Genomic DNA, 15,985 nt, shown 5'->3' on the forward strand with positions numbered 1-15,985 from the left:
AGGCTTCCACTGTTAGCCAATGCCTCACTTGCAACTGAGTGCTCCCTTCTAAGGAGGAACTTTGCAAAAAAACTTCATTTTGCTGGGGGGGGGGGGCCCTGTGTGGAATAAGCCATGCAGTTGTCTTCAGCGCTCTGGCCTGCCCAAGCTACACCACAGCCCATCCAGATCTTGATCCAGGCAGAGCTCTTGGCAGGGGAGGGGAAGAGGAGTGTCACAGGTATGCGGAAGATATGGAGAGAAAATAGTACAGTGGAGGAGCAACCCCTCTCTGAACTGGGATCCAATTTTGCCATTTATCACAATTTTGTCAGAAGCCTCATAATATGTGGGTTATTTTATTTTAAAGCCTCTTCTCCTGGTGGCATGTGAATAGGTGAGAAAGCTCAGCTTTCTTTAAAAAAGGTTCCAGCCTACATAATTATGAAGTAAAACTTGAACCCTAAAAGATTTTTAAAAAACAACAAACAACAACAACACAGGAGACAAATTAAACCACCAAAATGGATTACTTAATAAAATCTTATCATTCTAAAATCAGTCTCAGGATTTGGGGGTGCCTGATTCATGATTTTTTGGATTGGCAATACTGTGAATCTCTGGGTAGGATCTGGGCCAAAACTGAACCAAAGATTATCTATTTTCGATTAGACAAGGCAGAATATCATACTAGTGACCACTCGTACATCTTGAAGTTATCAGTTCAATTGTTAAGAACATTGAAAGAGAAAGTATTTGTAGTTCTTAAGCCATCCATTTTTTCCAAATGACATATTTTAAAGACTGTGTAAAATGAGACAGATGGTCATAAATAACAGAAATAGACCTGAACCAAAAACCCTGGCTGTGAACCCTGCAGACATTTTATCTGGAAGGAGGAGACTAGAATGTGGGAATCCAAAACTGTGGATGGCAGGTCAAACCAAATATCTGGATCCAAACACCACTGAATATTGGGGTGTGTGAAATCCAAATCTGAATTTTGCAGCTCACATCCACCTTGACAAAATAAACATTGGGACAAACCTATTGCAAAAAAAACCAAACAGATTTTATGACCATATTGGTTCTGTGAAAGAAAACAGAACATGGGGGATGGGAGTAGTTTGTCATAATTTATTTCAATGGCTTTATGGCCAATGAGCCACTTATAAAACTTCAAATTATTTTTCATTCCAGTGCATGTGTGCGCATGCTTGTATTATACACACACTCACAATTTTTAGAATATTTTACTTGGCAACCTATTTAGTAACAAAGAACTAGTTATATTTTATAAGTTTGAATTTTACACATCATATAGGTAAAATGTATTAGTTGGGGGAAATAATCAATTATATATTAAGAGCCACTGAGTAAGTTGTCCTTCATTAGCTCAAATGAAACTGATGGAAGGCACAGACAGTTTGCACTTTTGGGTAACTTCTCTTCAAATATACATTTCATATTAAAACACATCTGAGTTTAAAAAAAGGGGGTTAGATATGTTTCCCTAGTTGTACTGCAAAATCTCAATTGTAAAATGAATAATGTGCTCTACAACAATACCTGACTTCAGCCAATACCGCTGAAAGGATACCTTGAAAACAATCAAGACAGTCTTAATCTCTAACTTGATGACAGAGCACCATTTTTATTCACACTGAACATTTAAAAAATGCATATATTTAGAACCTGATCTCACCCTAATTAGCCCAACAACCTAATAAGTAGTAAGTGTAACAGCTAACAACATTTCACTTACAGGTAACTTTTGTCATTAATACTAATTACTGACACTAAAGCATGACCTTGAAATGACAGCTCCATTAATGCAAGTCTTATTGGGGGGGGGCGTTTTCAAAAAGCCTTGATTAAATTAACTACTTTTAAACACAATAGGATCAATATGCATGCAGAGAATGTACGCCCCCATGGCAAGTTCTTCTTGCTTGATTGATCAAAAACAAAACAAAAAAAACCCCTGGCCTTCCCAGATCACAGCCGGTGCCAGAAATCCACACAGAAAAAAAAAAAATCCATCAAAATGAAACTCTGAAAAGGTTTACCCTTCACCAACCCATTTGCACTTCAAAAACTCCTTAAGTCCTTCAGCTAAACCCCAGGGTTGAACCATTTCAAAAATGAGAGAGGGGGCCAGTTGTGATTTATCTTCCTTTTGGCCTCTGGACTGTCTGCCAATGTAAGAAAAAGAAATCCTGTAGCCTTGGATATATACCATTTTATAAACAACTCTTTGACACAAGCTCTTACTTGCATAATTTGTCTCTTTCAGTCAGATGCACGAACGACTTATAAAGCAAAATTTTGGGTTCAACTCCTTGGCACACAAGTTCATAAAATAAAGTCAAAAAGCAATCAAGCATCAACCACCATGTTTGAAGTTTATATTATTTTAGCATGCTGTTTGACTACAAATATAATGGTCCTTAGTCTGATCTCACACATGTGAGAATCGGTTGTTGCTTCACTGAAGTCAATGGAATTACACTAGTGTAACACCTATGTGAAGTCAGAATCCAGCCCCACCATAATTTCAACTAGCATAAACATACTTTCAACTTAATATTCATATCCCAATTATAATTTTACTTGACACTTCAGGCCATGCAATATGTAACTTTCAAAGCTTTTCTCAAACTTCTGCATTTCAATATAGATTACCAATTCCAAGGAAAGTGGGAATTTCATGGGTCACAAACCTCTAGGTCACAAGGACCTTCTATGCAGCTGTCAGGCCACTATGACTCAATCGATTTATTCTTAGTTTATATGTTCTACCCTCATTATTAAATACATCCTGTAACTGCATTCTTTACACAGTAACATTTTTCTTCAGTAAAACAAATACTAAATAATGTTGCTGCTATTCTTTGATCAGAAATTCCAGCTCCTGTCATCAATTGTGATGCATAAAAAATATGGCAAACTATCAAGGACAAATTCTGTGTGTTATGAATGACACTTCCCCAACCCTTATTTTTTCCAATATATTCGTCCATTGTAGAAACCAGATCTTATACCTACTAAAGTCAATGGCAAAACTGTCACTGATTTAAATGGTACAGAACTGGCCTGTCAGAGAACATAAACTCCTATTTTTATTGTCCATTATTGTATTATTTTGTTCCTTGAGTGACAAAGGGCCATTAGTTTGCACAAAATTTTGGTTTTGAGGGTGGTTTTTTTAATAGCTATCTAAAATTTTCCAACTTAAAAAGACAAACAGAAAGAAAAACAAACAAAACCTGTTAGTTGCTCTCTCCACCATGGCTCAAGATTTAAGTTAGGCTAGTGGGAAGTTTTATTGCCACTTTACTATTGAATTTATATTCCCACATATACTAAGTCTTTCACAAGAAAGATTCCATAACAGGGGTGGCCAAACTTACTGACCCTCCACATACAATAATCTTCAGAAGTTTGAGAGTCACAAGACATGCACAAACTTCCTCACAGAGTGGCGCCCGCTGGGGCACTGGGGTTCTGCCCTGATGCCTCCCTGCGGGGCTAAAGCCCTGAGACTCCCCCACTCCCCCCAGGTCCGAAGCTCCTAGCCCCACAACCCTGCTGCAGGGCAGAAGCCCCAAGCTCCCGCCCCCAGTCTGGTAGGTAGAGAATGGGGGATGGGTGGGAGACTCAGCAAGCCACACTAACTGTACAAGAGCCACATGAGGCTCACGAGCTGCAATTTGGCCACACCTGTTCTATACCCTTTATGCAGTTCACTAAGTTATGCTCAGTCTTTAATCATGAAAATGTTTAAAGTTCTGTGTTCAGAAAAAACCTTAAATATGATACCATATATTGAAAGAAAAATTAAAATGATTAAGGTGGCAGTTAAAACTATACACATCGTGCTCAGAATGTACTTTGGAATCATGTGCTAGCCTCTACATACTTGTAGGACTACTCCTGAAGACTCCTGATCACTCTAGTAGCTTCATTCAAATCAATGGAACTGAGTGAGGGTTTGTAAGCCCAGACCCCATGTTGGCTTCAGCATCTGACCTTCTTCCAAATGTAACACCTAAGGCTATATCTATCTACAAGTTCTATAGAGGCACAGCTGTAGTGATTTTTCCATTGCTAGAGTAAATCCACCCCCTTGAGAGGCAGTGGATAGGTCAATGGAAGAATTCTTACACTGACCAAGCAGTTTCTACATGAGGGCTAAGGTCAGCTTAACTGCATCTCTCAGCTACCTAGCGACATAGCTAGGTTGACCTAAGTTTTTGGTATAGACCAGGCCTAAGCATTTGAGAGCCTGTTGTCTTCCCTAATGTGAAAAAGAGGGGAATGGGGGAGTTACTAACATTACGTAATGCACAACTGCTATGGTATTTGATATATGAAATCTCAGGTGTTACGTTCAATCCCGTTCTCTTTTCAAATTAAACAAACCACAAAGAAAATCACAAGTAATTTCCCCATACTATTAGAACAAACAGCTTAGTACTTTTGCCCATTGTTACCCAACTGTACTTGTGTTTACCCTCAGCTGTTTTCTTTTGTCTATGGTGGTTCAAGATCATAACCCAGCTCAACAATATAAATGTGAGCTTTACTCTTTCCTGAATTGTGCTTATGGAATGATAAGACTTCAGTTGCAACCTAATTATTAAAACACTTCCATTTCCCTATGTATTATAGGGATTCACTTTTCTAGTCTAGATATACAACATTTTTTCAAAAATGATCAATATCCAAAAGTATGAGGGATATTTATTGTTAAAACAAATGATAGTTAGAAAGAAACTCTGAAGATCTAAAAGTGGCAATATATCTTTCTGTATATATTTATAAGCCTTGAACCAAAAGTAAATGGCTCCATAAGAAATGGAATTTACTAAGTTTCTTACAACACAGCTGGTAAATCTACTCTAAAAGTCCAAAGCAATGAGGAGACTATAAAAACACAAACAGAATATAGTTTGTCTTTTAAAAGAAAGTTGGAAAAGCAAAACAAAAACAGACTACCCTGTGGATTCATTAGCAACCAGGGTGGCAGGCCATAGTCTAATTCCCATATAAAACCTCATGACTACCTGCAGAGCGTGAGAGTGCAAATCACATTAGTGGAGACACCAGATGACCAAAGAAAGCATTTGAGGCCTGGTAAAACCAGTAAACAAAAGGCAGCATTCCAGATGAATGCCATTGCTAGAATCAGCATTGTCAGATCCCAGGATCTGATAACCCAAACGCAGATTAGCTGCAGGCAACAAAAGAGTAAGATGAGAAACAAAGGGGTCATTCTGACACATGAAGAAATCATCTTCATTAAGCCATCCTGTCTTTTATGTGTAGTTATAAAAACTACTCTTACTTTAAGTGACATTTGAGGCAATGAAGCCACGGCCGTGCAGAGACTTAGACAAGCTACTGAAGGTAACACGTTCTTGACTGCAGCTAATTTACCAGGCAAATTGGCCACCTTCCCTTTGAATCTTTGTGACATTTTAAAGACCTATAATGATTTTAAGGATTTGTTGTACAGATCATTTCAGTTTACTGTCTGACTCAGATTGCGGAGTTTGATAAGCAAAATAATTCATTACATAGAAGTACAACTAGAGGTCTCCCTCAAAGTACACAACTATTCTTTGACAGAATATTTGTGTAAACAGAGGTTCCCTTCCTATAACAAATACACTCTCCACACAGGTACAGACAATACAAATGATAAAGGTTTGGAGGCTAAAATGTAGGAAAAAGCCTGCAACAACACAACACATACTAAGGAACTCTCTCCATCCAAAAGCAAGCACAGACCTTTCAGTTTGTTCCCAAGAGAACAGCACTGCTATGAAACAGCTGTGGGATGGAAGGGAATTTTGGGTAATAACATGCAAAGAAGTAAACTACTCAGTTGGCTTTAGATACCCTATCTATATTAAGTAAAGGTTAGCAGTACTGCTAGAAATTCCAAAGCAGAGTGGGGTACCTGGACCTTGTCTACCCTAGTGAATTTCATACTAGTTTTTGAGCGGTGGTGCTACGAACACTGTAGACTCAGTGCATGGGATTTCACTACTGTATCATCTAAAACTGCCTATGCCCACTCTACCACAGAGTTTATACCATTGGTTGCACTGGTACAGCGGTGTTCAAATATTGGTAAGACATTTACAGTATAGATATATCCCAAGTGTGTTTAATTAAGGTTGGATCCTGGAGCTCAGCTGATTTACAGTGGACTTGGCAGGATGTCAGTAAAGGGGCAAGGTGGAGACGGAAGGAGAGAGGACCATCCAGATCTTCATTCAGTTAGGGAGGTATGAGGTAGAACAAGAAAAAGAAAATGGAAAGACCTGAAGTGTAAGAGACAGGCCTGAATTCTCATTTACATTATGTGCCCTTTTACACTGCTTTAAAGTAGGTGCAAATTGAATGTTGTCCCGCTTTAAGACTCCTATACACTGTCAGTCCAATGTAAGAAGGCCCTTAATGTAACTCAGATTCAGGCTCTCAAACTCCAAGCTAACTGGAACAGAGGGGGAATACAGAGGGTTAATAGGTCTTTAGAGCACAATCTATGCTGTGGATATTTGTACCAAAGTTGTTACACCAGGGCAAATCCCAAGTTAGGTGTGCTGCATTAGTGTAAAATGGGCCTGGCCCCAGTGTAACTTACTCTAGTTTCAAAACATTTCTACCTTGGGGTTTGACCATTGTGGCACTCCAGTATTAGTAGCTCCAGTACACCCAGGCCCTCTGCTGAAGAATGGATAGATGGAAATTCTGGTAGAGAGATCTGGCTGAGAGCCTGTCTACACATGGAGCTATTCCAAAATAGCTATTCATTTACTCCACTTTGAAAGTGGATTAAGCTAAACAGGAATAAATGAGTCTTATTATAGAATAAGAGTGCCCATACACAGTTGTTCATAAATTACTGCTGCACTTTAAATTCACACCCTATCTTAATCCAAATTAATTTTCAAGTGTAGACAAACCCTCAGTTGAGAGGAAGGGCAGGAAGTATGGCGCGTTAAGAAATGCTGGAGAGAAGAAAACTATTTGGGAGGGGAGTATCAAATGGTAAGGGATATGACTTAACTTATGTTCTAAAAAAATAAGGAAAAATACAACACAGCTATTTGATATTTTTATATTCTTATTTAAAAAGAAATCATAAATACATAACTATATGGCTTCAGTCCCAAGTCAGAGACTGAGAGAACTGACTGTTCTCATCTGGAGAAGCAACGTTTGTAAACCCAGAACCTTGTTTACAGTAACTTACACTGATTCAATAGACATCAAAACTCTGAGCAACAAGCTGTCTGTTGCTAACTCATAGAACTAGTGACAATTATGCCAGAAACAAAAAAGGTAACAATATTTACTGACTTTTATGAGCTTTTATTCCAAAATTTTAGGTACTATCCACCATCTCAGAAGTCTGAAACAGAACCTATTATATTTTCAAATTGTTTTAAGGGATACATTTAACCTAATGCCATACTGAAATCAGAAACCGATACTCCACTGTCAATGTGCTGTACAAACACATTCCCAGCCCTGTGTTGAAAAACATACCTGATACTTGGTGACCCGGGTACAAATAGATTTGTAAGATCATGCTCTTCAGTGTAGTTAGTTCTTATATTCCATAGAGAAAATGAGGTGATCTCTGGATGGGTGTGGGTTATTGTCTTCTTAAACCCACAAGTGACCTTTGTACTGAGGCATCTCACAGCACTCTAAACAAAGAGGCAAACTGACTGACCTGTGATATAAGAAATCATCTTCAGAAGCTTCATTTCAAGCAGGCCCCACATTCAGCCTCAAAAGCTTTTCTAAACAAGTTACTTCAAGTATCTGTTCTTTGGAGTGTTCTGGGTTTCCTCATTAGAAAGATATTCAAGCAGAACAGATCTCTGTCAGGACTTACCGCTTAACTATTGTACACTTGTGCAGAAATACATGACAGCAGCAGATCTGGCTAAAAATACTAATATTAATCACCTTTATTTGTTTCAGGTATTCTAGGTATTTTGACATGGAAACAACTCCTTGATTCGCATTTGCAACTTTTCCCTTTTGGCTGGGACTGTCACAATCCAGTCCTAGTTAACTGGTTGAACTGATGGGGGGAGGGAGTGAGGAGGGGAGGACATTGACCTCCAGTTGCTAGGGTTACTCAGCAGTGCAGGCAGGAGGCCTCCAGCTGAAGATGTATGTACACTGGAGAACTGATCAATTCCTAATTGAACTAGGGGGCTAGAACTGGATAAACACAACCAGGCCAGTGTGCCAACACTAGTCATGTTGATTTATGTTCTCAGCTATTGCAGTTTTGCCCCACATCTTCACTAGAACGATTCTAACCCATTTGAGTGGCAAAGCCCTGGGAGTGCCACTTGCACAGTTCCCTGCAGAGCTACCAGGAGCAGTGGAACGGAGGAGGCTTCAAGAAGGCCACACATGTACTATGAGGAAGCATTAGCACTACTGGAACTCTTTGTCCCATTATGCCAGCAACCACCACATACACTTACACCAAAGTGGTTCAGAGTGAAACAGGGTCCGGAATGTCTGGAGCGCTTTCGAGTTCAGCCACAAAGCTGAGCTACAGGAACCAAACTGTTCTCTACAGGTGAGAATTTTACTGTACAAAGATGATCTCGTGGCCTGTGTACACAAACATTTACGTTTGCAGCAACCTGGGGTGCAAATCTACCCCATACCAGCCTGCCATCCACTAACTCTTTGGGTGGACCCTGCTGACACAGACTAACAGTTACTTTGTGCGCTTTAATCAAAAACTAGTAAAACAGAACTAGATGGAAGTACCTTAAGGACCTGTTAGTGCATGGCAGCAAGAGCCACGTGGGCAGTAACTGGATGGCAGGTTAGCGCCGGGTAGATTTACACCCCAGCTTACACACAGTGAACACGCAGACAAGCCCTAAATGGCAGAGGCAGGGTTGAGAAGGGGGAACATTCTGTCAGAGGGTTCCTGCAGGTACAGTACTGCACACTAGCCCACGCATCATTCTCCCACATCTCCAAAGCTCTAGGAGTTAGGGAAGAGAGGAGACCCACACATTGGGAGGGAGAAGGAAAGGGGAACAACACAACACTCAGATGGGATAAGAGAGAATAAATGGAGAGGGGGGATCTCAGGAGAAAAAGAAAAGGGGAAAAAAAAATCAGGGCTTTGGAGCAGAGCCCACTGAGTAGCTCCGGAGCAGTGGAGCTGCAGGTTTTTGCCTGGAGCTGGAGCGGAGCCGGAGCACAGCTCCAAAGCCCTGAAAAAAACACTCTTCTGTACCAAAGAGAGAGGGGGTCCACCTGAAGATTCAGAGGGAAGGAATTCTCCCTTTAAGGGGCAGAGGGAGAAAACAGGCTGTCCTCCATTTAAACATAACCAAGGTGGCTTCTCCCAAGAACACAATCGCAGCTAAGGGTAGGACTTAACATGAATTTCAGGCTGTGATTTTCTTAGATTGTAAACTCCTCAGGACAGAGATTCTACTTCCCCATTAAATATATATCGATGAAGTCCAAGTACTTTGCACCTTCTTTTTGACCGGGTCTTCTCTAGTTACCACTGCAATACATATAAATCCAAAGAAAATAAAGCAATTATATAGGGTCATTCATATGTTTGGATAAAGATATCTATCCATGCTCATGGTTATTTAACCACAACACAAATGTTATTAGACACTGAATAAATAAGACATTTGATTAAAATAGTGTCACCAAAATGTACACTAACCACTCTGCAGGTTTACTGAGTCACTGGCTTACTCGGAGAATTGTCTGTCAGGGAAAAAAAATGTCAAAGGTTGTTAACTATGTTGATATGAAGACTGTGTTATGCACACTAAGCTATAGAGCATGCAGTTTTGATAAACTAGAATGCCTTGGACCAAATTCAAAGGAGAAATATTTATTTTCTCCACCTAGTATATTGGCACTACATAGCTGGCAAGTGAGGATGGGTTGTGTCAGAGCTAGGTAAGGGGGACAAACTGGAAATTCAGGGCTGGCAGGCAATGAAACCAATCTTGAGCAATGAGCTGTGCTCCCCTTCCACAGCTTGCACACTTCTGGTGTCCTCCAAACAGCCCTTTTATCTGATGCCAGGTGGAGACTCATGCTGCAAGTCCCTTCTGAGTGTTGGGGACTGAAAATGCCCCAAATGCAGCAGCAAGTGAGAAATGGAATTGGGATGGTGGCTGCTTTGAGAAGGGAAGGGAGCTCACTCTTCAGGGTTGGATTGTCTGCCTGCTGTAAGGTCATGAACCACACACACACACACACACACTTACTTTCCATATCTGTGTGTGTGTGCGCGCACACACACGCCCGTCCACAATCCCTAGCCAGAGAGAGGGGTAGACAAAGATACAGCACAGGGAGAGGGACGAGTATGTCACTCTCTAAAGCTGTGGCTTCTCCTTGGCCTGTTTCTGGCTGCCGCTTTGTTTGAAGCGGCAGCAATTGTTGTGTTCTCTCTCCCAACAGCCTTTACTGCCTCTTTAGTGCTAGTAAAGCTGGCCCTGCCCCCAGCTAATGACACAGTGCCCAGCTGTCAGCAGGGAGTGGGGGCCCATGGGAGCTCTGACAACTACCAAAAAAAAAAAAAAGAGAGAGATTGGCGATTTATTCATCATACTCCTCTCTGAAAAATAATGATCCCTGCCGTGCTTTTTTTTGTTTGTTTGTTTAAAGAGAGGAAGGGCAGTTGTTTCTTCATGCTCACAGCTGCACAGGTAATGACCTCTGTCTCTAGCTCTCCAAAAGCTAACAGTGCTGGTTACTGCACTCTTCCAGTGTGATCTGGAAAGAATCCAGTGCACGACTGATTACATTTCATCCACAGTTAGTTTAACCTTTGAAACGTGTCAATCAATGGAACAGGCCACTAGGTAAGGTCAGTGCAACCTTGCCAGTCCAAGTATTCTCTCACTATTTACACAGAAAACAACTGTGTGTTCAGGGACTCTTCCCCAATAAATACAAAATGCACCATGAAGACCGCAATGAACCACTAATATTATTTTAAGATGCAATAGCCACCCATGACTATCCACCAAAAAAAAAAAAAGATATTAACTCTGCAAAAATAAACTCTCTTTCAGAGCAGTGCTTACATAAACAAAAAAAATTATTTTCCCTACTTAGGAACAACAAAGAACACCATATTTTTCTTTATCCAATCATCTAAGCATTGTTTGATTTAAATGTCACACATTAGGCACAACATTTCATATTACTCACTCCCTCAGAATACTGGAAAAAAAGTTATAAATTCAATTTTAAAATTTCCAAATGAGAGAAAAAAAGTCCACACATGGTGTTCAGAAATGAAGTTTAAAATATTACAGCAATTGTGTCAGCACTGACCACTAGAATTCAGGTTGCAAAATATTTCCCATTACAGTAGAACCTCAGCGTTACGAACACCAGAGTTACGAACTGACCAATCAACTACATACTTCATTACTGGAAGTACACAATCAAGCAGCAGCAGAGACGAAAAAAAAAAAGAGCAAGTACAGTACAGTACTGTGTTAAACAAACTATTGAGAAAAAGGGAAAGCAGCATTTTTCTTCTGCAACATAGTAAAGTTTCAAAGCTCTATTAAGTCAATGTTCAGTTATAAACTTTTGAAAGAATCACCATCACATTTTGTTCAGAGTTACAAACATTTCAGAGTTAAAAACAACCTACATTCCTGAGGTGTTCATAACTTTCAGGTTCTACTGTATATAACCTCCTATTCTGAAACTCAGAATACTCCTGCTTAACAGCCCAATTCTCAAAGATGTCGAGTGCTCTCAACTCCCACTGAACTCTGTTGGAGGGCAGGGCCCTCAGCACCTGACAGGATCATGCTCTTCATTCCTGTCCAAAATATTTTTTGGAAAGTTTTGAGTGAAATTCTAGAAGGGGAAAAAAAAATAATTTCCCCACTTCAAACGTTCTAGCTTCTCTTCATTTTTAGTTTAGGTTTGTATAGAGCTAGGTCACGGAGGTATAAAGCTTTAGAGCTCAGAGTTGGACTGGAGAGTGTGTCCATAATAAGGACCAATGCCAGGCATGGAAAAAAATGGTCTTGACATAATCAGAGTTATGTGGATTGTAATTTATTTATTTATTTTTAGCACTAGGCTAAGCATGTCCAGTTAGGGTTTTCTCAGACAATGTGCTTGTGTGCACAGCTCAGGGTGTAAATGCTTTTCAGAAAAGGGCAAGAGGTTTCTATTAGTTTCTCAGAGAGACGCTGTGCTATTGCTGAGCTCTTTAATCCTGCTGGAAAAGAATAATAAAAACAACATTATAGTCTATGACTGATTTTGGCAATTTTCTAAAATACTTTCCATTATAGTACAATTTCTCCATGTTACATTCACATTCCCACACACTTACCACATCCCATTCTTACACACTTACCAATTGGGACGGGGGTGGGGTACGGTAATAGGAGCCTATATAAGAAAAAGACCCAAAAAATCGGGACTGTCCCTATAAAATCAGGACATCTGGTCACCCTACATTCTTCCAAGGAGCAATTGTTCTCCCAAGATTGGAGTTCTGTTGTTGCATCATGCCTGAGGCCTAGCTCCATCTCCAGTATTATCAAACCAAACTGCTGCATATCTTCATGACGGGCATGAACCCAAAACCTTGCCTACATGTTCATCGTGACAAAAGAAACAGGGTCTCTAGAGCAATGTGAGCCATTTTATACTACCGACACAATTTGGATCTATTTCCAGAGTAGCAGCCGTGTTAGTCTGTATCCACAAAAACAACAGGAGTACTTGTGGCACCTTAGAGACTAACAAATTTATTTGAGCATAAGCTGTGGATCTAGCCACACAAACAAATATAACTCAATTCCCAGAGACACTAACTTCCAAAGTTGTCTACAACTCTGACTCCTACAGGTGAAAAAACATTATTGTAAGTGCTAAAAAATACTACTACTATTGAAGTTTATAAACAATCTTTTTGAAAGGAACGCCTTTCAAATTTTGTGTTTAATTTTGAATTCTTCCAAAGGCCGTATGGTGGGAAGATAAAAATCTCACAAAAGTTTATGAAACACATATGCAAAGTATATTTTACTATAATCATCATCTGTATTATCATAGAAGGCACACGCCCTAGTTATGCAAGGCACTGTACAAACACAGAACAAAAAAAGATGATCCATGCCCCAAAGAGCTTACAACTTAAGTATAAGAAATGGATACAGTGAGATGGGAGAGTACAAGGAAGTAATGTGAAAATATTGCTCACTATGGTACCAGAATACCAGCAGCCTAACCATTTTCAATTATTTTGTAGGCATCACTGCAAAGAAGAATTTTAAGGAGGGATTTAAAGGAGGATAATGACATAGCTTTTCAGAGGTTTACGGGGAGCTCCTCCCAAGCATGACGGGTAGCATGAGAAAAAGCACAAAAGGTGCCTGTTTGAAAATTTAACAAGTGGATGATGAAAGGTGGCATCATTGACTGACTGGAGGCAGAACTCAACATTTCAATAGTGAATGAGAGATGATAGGTACAGTGGGAATAAGCCATGAAGGGCCTGGAAAGTGAAGACAAATAGCTTATATTTGTTGCAATAGAGAAGGGGAAGCCAGTGGAAGGATGCAAAGAGAGGGGTGATGTGGTCGAAGCAACAGTCTGGAAGAATGATCTTTGCAGCAGTGTTCTGAATAAATATGAGTGGGCAAGACTGCATTTGTCAAGACCAGAGAACAGGATGTTGTAGTAATTAAGACATGAATGGACCAGAACCTGGATGAGAGTTTTAGCTGTGTGGATGGATAGGCAAGGCTGTTTCTTAAGAGATGTTACAAGGAAAGAATCTGAAAAATTTAGACATAGCCTGCAAGTGAGGATCCAGAGAGAGGTCCAAGTTGAAGATGACACCCAGGTTACAGACTTGAGCGACAGGCATCATCCTGTTGTTGGCGACAGTAATCACGAAAGGAGCTTGGGGAGGGCTTGGGGGAAAGATTAAGAGCTCTGGGCTTGAGCCGACAGCTAGACATCCACAAAGAGATGTCAGAGAGACCAGCCGAGATTTTAGTTTGGAGAGGAGGAGACAGACTATTCACTTTACAGCCTGTTAGTACTTCTCACAGAGGTTTGCACAGGAAGAAAAATGTCATCTCCAAATGAATTCGTGAAGCATGCAGGTCCTTTGTTTCCAGTCATTGTAGGGTCAAAAGATAAACTTTCATTTTTAAATGGAAACACGTGGGAGTCCAATCAGACCAAATACATACTGATACAAGCGATCTTTACTCATGCAAGTAGCTCAGCTGATTTCAGCGGGACAGTATGCTGGAGGACTGCTTAGGTGAGCCTTAGAGTCCAATCCAGCAAAGCAACCAAGCACATCTCATTAAAAATGTCCACATGCTTGAAGTTATGTATGTGCTTAAATGCTTTACTGGATCAGTGACTTAATTAGCAAATTACTTTCTTCATTATTAAATATCCTTTCATATTGACATAGATATGATTTGATTTAAAAATATGTTCTATGTCCTCCTATTCCCAAGTGTCAACCTGTAGTTCTGTTTTCTTTTATCAGCTAACTAAAAGTAGGAAATGTATATGTATGTGTTTCTGCAAAGTAACTTTTAAGTTTAAAAATAGTCAAATTATTAGAGCCTGATCTAAAGTGGAAAGACTCCCAATGACCCCTGTGGGCTTTGGATCATGCCCTTAACGAGTAATTATACTCAGCCAATACAAAGGTAACTGGAACAGCACACAAGTGCAAATGATTACTACCATCACCACCACCCAAAATAGCCATATAATAGATGCCTTCAAAAGTATTTTGAAAATATTTATTTAACTATCTCTAACTACTAAAATAGTCATGATGAGGTTGTTCCCAGAGCTGAAGATGTTTGCAGCAATTTATCGTCAGGCAAAAGTCTTGATTCACAAGCTAATACACAAGCCATCAGTCGGATAATGTGGCTTGTGAGCCAATATTTTGTAATTTTACAAGTTTCTTTTTGTCCAGTCTAAATAAATTGTTTCTCATACTTTTCTTTCATGAACTTATGAGCACTACCAAGGTTTATAGCTATGTAAAATGAAATTTCAAGATGAAAATAAATTTTCTATACACCAAAATAGCATATGATATTGGATATTCATTATTCTAGATGTATTAGAGCAATGAACAGATACAAAGAAAAACATATGACTTTAACACCATTGAACTGAGACTTTGCAACACTGAAGAATACTTTTAGATAAAGATCTGATGAAATGTTGGTAAAAGAATGAGTGTAAAAGAAGTGTTGCTTTGTAGCATCAAAGCTTATCCTACAGAGAATTACACATAAGACATTTGGAAAAAGAGGGGTAATTTAATAGCATTTGGTTCTATCAGCTGACATTTCATGTTTTAGGTGTCTGGTTTTGTTCCAATTCTTCAGTTATAAGTGGTTATAATTCATCACAACTTAAAATGACGCCAGTTTGAGAGCTTTTTACCATTTGCTTAAAAGCTCCACACAGTTCCAAAAACCCACTGCATTATTCATGAGAATTGATTAATATATATCTAATAATGTAAACATTAAAGAAAAGAGTGTCATCTGAAATCACAGTCAAGACATACCAAGTCATAGAAGGAAGACAGCTCCATACATCTAATGTGTCACACTAAATACAATGGAAATAGTACACTAAATTTCAAACCTTACAAGAAAAAAAGCGTAAGCCAACAAGCTGCAAAAAATTTATCTATCACATTTATTTTTGTACAATTATCTTTACTACAGGGCTGCGTCAAAGGGCTGCTTGCAAACTTAATTAAAGAAAAGACTGCTTCAAAAATAGGATTCAATTAAAAAAGTAAAACACAAAATGTTTTGTTATGCATCCCAAGTCCTAATTAATGCTGGCCAAAAATTTTGACCTTTCAAAATTTCCATTAAAAATGTGTCATAATTTTCATCTAATTCCAGTCTTA

The 15,985-nt window shown here is 39.3% G+C and overlaps 1 protein-coding gene across 4 annotated transcripts in view; it reads right to left on the reverse strand.

The window, feature by feature from the left end:
- The window catches only part of GREB1L (GREB1 like retinoic acid receptor coactivator), a 221,831-nt gene that overhangs the window by 130,945 nt on the left and 74,901 nt on the right, over positions 1–15,985 (reverse strand). Inside the window, exon 2 of one of the 4 annotated variants that reach the window (XM_073331424.1) lies at positions 7,546–7,735. The exons of the other annotated variants lie outside the window; for them this stretch is intronic. The gene's annotated coding sequence lies outside the window, so the exon portion shown is untranslated. The remainder of the gene's footprint in view (positions 1–7,545; positions 7,736–15,985) is intronic. 4 annotated transcript variants of the gene reach the window in all.

The sequence above is a fragment of the Lepidochelys kempii genome, chromosome 2, assembly GCF_965140265.1.
Source record: "Lepidochelys kempii isolate rLepKem1 chromosome 2, rLepKem1.hap2, whole genome shotgun sequence".
NCBI classification, from domain to species: Eukaryota; Metazoa; Chordata; order Testudines; family Cheloniidae; genus Lepidochelys; species Lepidochelys kempii.